Source organism: Falco punctatus, assembly GCF_963210335.1.
Source record: "Falco punctatus genome assembly, chromosome: 5".
NCBI classification, from domain to species: domain Eukaryota; kingdom Metazoa; phylum Chordata; class Aves; order Falconiformes; family Falconidae; genus Falco; species Falco punctatus.
Window position 1 is genome coordinate 73,946,326 of NC_137584.1, and position 6,136 is coordinate 73,952,461.

The 6,136-nt window shown below is 56.5% G+C and overlaps 1 long non-coding RNA gene across 1 annotated transcript; it reads left to right on the plus strand.

The window, feature by feature from the left end:
- Positions 1 to 47: 47 nt before the first annotated feature.
- Positions 48 to 4,518, plus strand: LOC308064140. Its single transcript, XR_013928216.1, has 3 exons — positions 48 to 142; positions 1,301 to 1,386; positions 3,308 to 4,518. It is a non-coding gene; the product is annotated as an uncharacterized lncRNA (long non-coding RNA).
- The last annotated feature ends 1,618 nt before the right edge of the window (positions 4,519 to 6,136 follow it).

The following is a 6,136-nucleotide window of genomic DNA, read 5'->3' on the forward strand; positions in this document are numbered from 1 at the left end:
TAAAACCCTCGGTCAGTCTCCTCCCCGCCTTTCCCCCCCCCCGCCCCGTCCAACACCACCTCCGGGGGAGGCAGGGGATGATGCGGCCGGGATGCGGGAGGCAGCGGCCCGGAGCCCCACTCGGGGCGGAGGAGATAAGGAGGTTAGAGCAGTCTTTGGTGGAGGGTGTGTGGGGGGTGGGGAGGGTGTGAAGGGGAGAGGGGCACACAGCCGGGAAGGTGAGAGACAGCGATGCTGTCTCCTAAGGCCTGGAGCAAAAACCTTTGTCCCGCAGGTACGACCGGTGCTTTAAGCTGTTAATGGCCCGGGCTGATGTGGGCTGGGGGGGGCGGGATAGAGAATTAAATTAGGCAGACAGTGGGGAAAGGGGGGGAAGAGGAGGAGGAGGAAGGGTGACTCGACCCTCCCACCCCGCGCCCTCCCCACGTGTGTCCGCACCCCCCAAAGGCCGGCCACGCGTGGGGACGGGTGCCTACAAGGAGGGGGGGGGTCATCACCCCCCCATCAATGCTGCCCGGACCCACTTGCAAGTGATGGCACGTGGGGAGCAGACCCCTAGCAGCACCCACAAAACTTTCCCCCCCGGGTGTTTATAATTCCTCTCTTCCCACCACCACCCCGGCTTTTCCCGCGTGGGGAGAGGCTGGAAGCGCAGCAGGGTGGCCCACTGGGGACGGGGATGCTGTGGGGACGGGGATGCCGTGGGTCTGGGAGGGGGGGAGGCACTTCCCAGAGCGGCGGGGCAGTCTGGGTGCGGTGGGTGCTTTTTCTTGCCCATCGTGGTTTGGTTTCTGATTCGGGCTCCTGTGACGGGAGGGGGGTCGGGGTGGAGGTGGGGGGTGTGCATGTGGCTTGCAATGGTGAGACCCCAAAACCCACTTGTGGCGGAGGTTCAGGGTGAAATACCCTTCCCAAGGAGGGTCTGGGAGGGGGGTGAAACCACCCGAGGTGCTGTTTTCCCTGCAGATCATGGCGGGATCCTAGAAAACCGTATCACAACCGGCGAAGGGCTGGAGTGGGGGTGGGGTGGGTGGGGTGTATTATGGCCGGAGAAATAACTCTTGGGACTGATTTAGATTGAACTAGCAGATTCCCCCGGCGGAACCCCTCCGCTGGGCTGAATTTAGCAGCAGAAGAGATAACCGGCAGATAAGGACTGATACCCCCGAGGACAGCGGGAGACGGGCAGGCGGCCGAGGAAAGGGGGAGAAGCCGGAGGCAGCTTTGGAAAGGGGTAAGGATGGAAGCGAGCTGGGAAAAAGGGGGTTTAAGGGAGCCTCTGCTTCCCTCCGCCACCCAGGGGACGGAGGAGCGGCTGGTTCTGTGCGTGTCACCGGCCTGGGATGGAGCGTTTCCACTGGACTCTCAAAATGAAGCCAAAACGGAGTGAGTTCCCCTCCTGCCTTAAAAATAGTCATGATTATAATAATAATAAAAAAATAATCGACCCCAAAAAGGAAAATCGAGTCCGTTTTCAAGCCTGAGGAGACAACAGGAGGAAGCTTTCAGGGGAGGCCCATGGGAAGGGGCTCGCCGGGTCCCAGTGTGACAACGAGGGAGGGGAGCGAGGGGACAGAGAAGCGCTACCCACCTTCGGTGCTGGGGGGGCGAGGGGTGGGAAGGAGCGAGGCCGTGGGGCAGGACACCCCCTCGCTGCGGGAAAGGCAGAGGGCTAGGAGATGCCTGGCTCCTGCCTGCTCCTGCTTCGTGGGAAGGGGGGGCGTTAGGGGCAGCGGGACTCTGTGTTGCTCCCCACCACCATCCCCCGGCCCCCCTTTGGCTTCCCAGTGTGGCCAGACTCCCCAGTCCCACTCGCTGACTGGTTTGCCCACATCACGTGGAAGTGGGCGGCGATGGGAGGTAAAAGTGGGGGTGGGTGGGGGGGCAAAGGGGGTGGAGGTTTGCTAATATCTGTTGCACCGTCAGCTGGGCGCCAGGTTTCATTGCGTTACGAAAAAAAAAAAAAAAAAGAAAAAATAAAAGGAATAAAATAATACAATCAAACCACCACCATGGGCATGGCCACACGGCTGGCCCCGTGCTGCAGGCAAAGTCCAGCCGGGCAGCCCTACTCCACACCTCCCTGTGCACCTGGAAGGACACCCGTGCCCAGCTCACAGAAGTAACAAAAGGCATTTACTGGGGGGGCACGGACACCCTCCCACCCCCCACCAGCTCCCCAATCCCTTTGGAGGCAACCCCCTGCCTTGGAGATATTGCAGGGAGGGGGGGGGGGGTATCTCCAAGCTCCTGCCCCAAATTCTCCATGGTTCGAGCAAAGAGATGAGGTTACAGCTGCTCTCCCCTCCACTCCAGCCTGTTTAGGGGTGCCCCCCCCAAAAGAAAACCTGGTACACCCATCTTTTGCCTCCTGCCTCCTCCCTGTGCACTGCAGAGGCCGCTGGGTCTTAAAGTCAGTGGTGCAGCGCAGGGATAGCCCAGGGCAACTGCACCCCTCCGCAATGTGGGGTCCCGAGGGGCCAAAGACCACTGGGGGTCAGCCCCCACCGGCCCCCTTCTCCCAGGGGCTCATTTGAGAGCTGCCGAGGCGTCCCAGAGCCCTGCTCCCCGGGAATAATGCTCGCACCCTGAATATTTCCTACACTCCAGCTCCAGGGTTTCCCTTGGAAATTGGGGGGTCCTGGCAGGGAAGCGGTGTGGGGGGAGTCTGGCAGTGGCTTTTGGGACTTGGAAAGAAAAATAATCCCTGAGGAAATTAAAAATCTCTGTATGGAAAAGGTGGAGGGAGGAGGGGGGTGGGGGGAAAGGCCGGGGGGGTGGGGGGGGAAGGGATTTATTGAAGCAGGGACAGAAGGCAAAGGGAGAGCTCGGGGGAAGCGGGACCGGTGGGGATGCTACAATAGAATAAAAAGCAGCTAGAGGTAAATCCGGGCAGATACACAAATATAGGCACGAAGATGATTATAGGCACGTATAGAAAAAAAATTACAGGGGCGGAAGTACAGCACAGGGAAATATCGGCAACGGTGCCGCTGTGTGCCTTGCAGATCTTTATACTTAAAGCATACGGAGGAAATAGGTATGTAATAATGAGTGTATAGTTATATACATACCGATACAAACACTGCGTATAGATGGGACTTAATGCATGTTGGACACGGGAACGTGTGTTACTATCAATATGTATATACTCCCATATCTGAATATCCAGTGTAATTTATGTCACGCTGTGGGCACGTGTATATATAGAAATACGTTGTTGAACATAGGACCATTGGCATGCACAGAAATAAAGGATAATTAAATATATCGATGTCTTCTATTATTTTTTTCTTCTCCAAAGCAGCAGAGTATCCGGCATTTCAGACACGCATCTCCCTCTCCACGCCTTGCAAAATCCCTGGTGATTCTCTCTTTGCTGAAGCTCCGTTGAATTCCTACTGAATAACAGCCCTTTCCTTAAAAAAGAAAGAAAAAATCCAGTTAAACCCGATTAAAACCGCCGGAGCATCTCCCCCAGGAGCAGAGCCGATTGCAAGGACCTGCTTTGGCTTTGCCTCATCCAGGAAAAAACAGGAAAAGAAAAAAGTATTCCGAGGTCGGTTTTGCGTGTGAGTGGCCGAATTCAGCAGCGTTCAGTGGGAAATATCGGCCCTTGGTACCGAGCACCGCATCCCGGGGAGCGCACCCCGAAAAAGCAGTGCCCTGAGGAGTCAAGCCGAGCCCCAGCCGGGCGAGAGAGGATGGATTTGGGACACTTTTTATCTCCCAAAACAGCAGAGGATGGGGCACAGCGGAGCGCAGCGACAGGAAACAAAACCCTGCTCTGCACTCCGGGATTTTTATTTTTTTCCCCTGCGATTCCGGAGCGCGCTCGCCCGCAAAGCGAAGCCGTTAACGAAATCTGGGTGAAAATAACCCAAGGGAACAAATCTCAGCCTTTCCACTCTCCTTTCCAGGCCCCCCTTCTCCCCCAGGGAGGAAATAAATCGATACGATGCCAGTTGTTTTGGTTTCCCACCCCGCATCGAATTCTTCGGCCGTTCTAGAGTTAAAGCTCCGGGTGTTGATAGATGCACCCGCGAGTAGCAGGGAACTTAAAAATAACACCACCACCACCACCCCGCCAAACATTAGGTATTGGGGCTGAGGGGAGAGGGGGAGAAAGATTTATTTAAAATTTTCTCCGCAGGACTTTGCTGGAAATCGAATTTTTTAAAAATCACGAAAAAATTCTTTAAACAGTGGGTAAAAAACCCCAAACAAACAAAAACCAACAAAAACCCCAAGCCAAACAGTATGGTTTTGGCAGAGTGAAAGGGCTAAATGCAGCCGGCGGCTGCAGTGCCAAACCTGCACGGGGATGGGGGGTGTGAACTTGTTTTTTCTTTTAATATATTATTTTATTTATTTCATGTCCTGTGTAAGGAGGGTCTGGGCTTTACGGGCTGCGGGAGGGGACGCGCCATCCCGGGGTAGCGCAGGGCGCGCAACCGGGCTTCAAAACACCGGTGCCCTCGGCTGCGTGGCATCTACGGGCGGTATAGATCCGTAGGGATAGACTTAATACGTATGTAGGGATAGACCTACCGGGGTACATCTATAGGGATCCATCGATAGGTACAGGGGCTACGGAGATGCAGCCCGCGGTGTTTGCACGGCGCTGTCTTGTATTAGAGCAGCCGGTGCCGTTGGGGAGGTGGAAGGCGGGGGGTGCACGGATGCACCCCCGGCTTTGAGGGCAGGATCAGGCCGGGGTGGGGGGGCTGACGACGGAGGGAGGGGGGTGTCCAGGCGCCCTGCGAGCCCGGCGATGTCTCGGGGCGGCACCGCGGCGGAGCGCACCAACCTCCCCTTGCCTCCCCTCCAGCCTCTGGGGCTCTGGGGATGGAGGGAGGGGGGGGGGGAGGGATGCCGCTAACGGCCCCCCGCCCCTACCCGCCCCCCGTCTGGCCGAGACGGAGCAAGGGGGTGACTCCCGAGCATTAAACCCCAGTGGAATACTGTGCCGTGTGTGAGTATGAAACAGTCCTTCCTCCCGGGGGGCTGATCCTGGCTCTCCCCATCCCCCGGTTAGCCTTGCAGTCCTTGCTCTGGCACCGCCTTGCACCACCTTGCACCCCCTTGCACCCCCCTGCCCCTATCGGGACATCCTGGCCCAAGGAAACCCCCAGAGCTGCAGGGGTCCCGGCTCTGGCTACCACCCGTGCCCGGTTTATCAGAGGCCCTTGCCACACCTTCAGAGACACTTTCCTAAACAAACGTCACATCTGTTCACAGGATGACAGTGGTCCTAAAATGCACCCCCCCACACCTCCACTTATACCCATTCCCCCTCCCAAAGACCAGGTACTACCACTTGGAAGAAGGGTGTCCAAAGAGCATCATGTGATGCTCCAGAGGCATTTCTAAATTGTTTTTGACTGCCCCCAAATATTGTTATTGCTTTTTGGTTTTCTCTTCCCCACGTACCCCCACCCCCCCAAATGGAAATAAATACAAATTACTTCCTTAAGGACAAAGCTGTGGGATGCAGGGTGCGTGGAGCCGTGTGCTTTGTGCTCCGATGCAGCAGGAGTGGAGAGAGGCTGAGCAGTGAGGGTCAGTGCTGGGTTTTTTGGGGGAGAGTCAGGATTCAAAGTCCACGTGGAACCAGATTCTTTAGGGAAATGGGGCTACATGATATGAACATGTATACCTTTGTGTGATGCCACGCATGTCTGCACCACTGCGTGTGAGTGGAGGATCCCTGCTGCAGGTGACAGCGATGTCCCAGGGTATACTGAAAATACTGTGTGGATCAATGTGCTATGTTCCTGTTCAGCTTTACTGCCAAAATCAAGTGAATCGAGCCTCAAATATCAGGGCTCTGCGTTTCCCAGTCTGGGACCCTCTCAACTGGCAGGGATCTGTGAAAGCTCAGTGCAGAGAGGGCTTCCTCCAGGGGCAAGGGGCTGTGCCGTGGGCACATGTCACTGGTGGGTGGGGGGATCCCCCGGGGCTGCTGGCACAGGGATGAATAGGTGAGCATCACCTCCAGGGGTGGGGTGATACCACAGGGGTGGATGGAGGTGTGTCAGCCCTGGAGTCCCCGTTGCCCACTCACACCACCATCCACACATGTGGTTTTAGTGTCATTATGTCAAAGCACCAATAAAACCCTATGTGTGGAGCA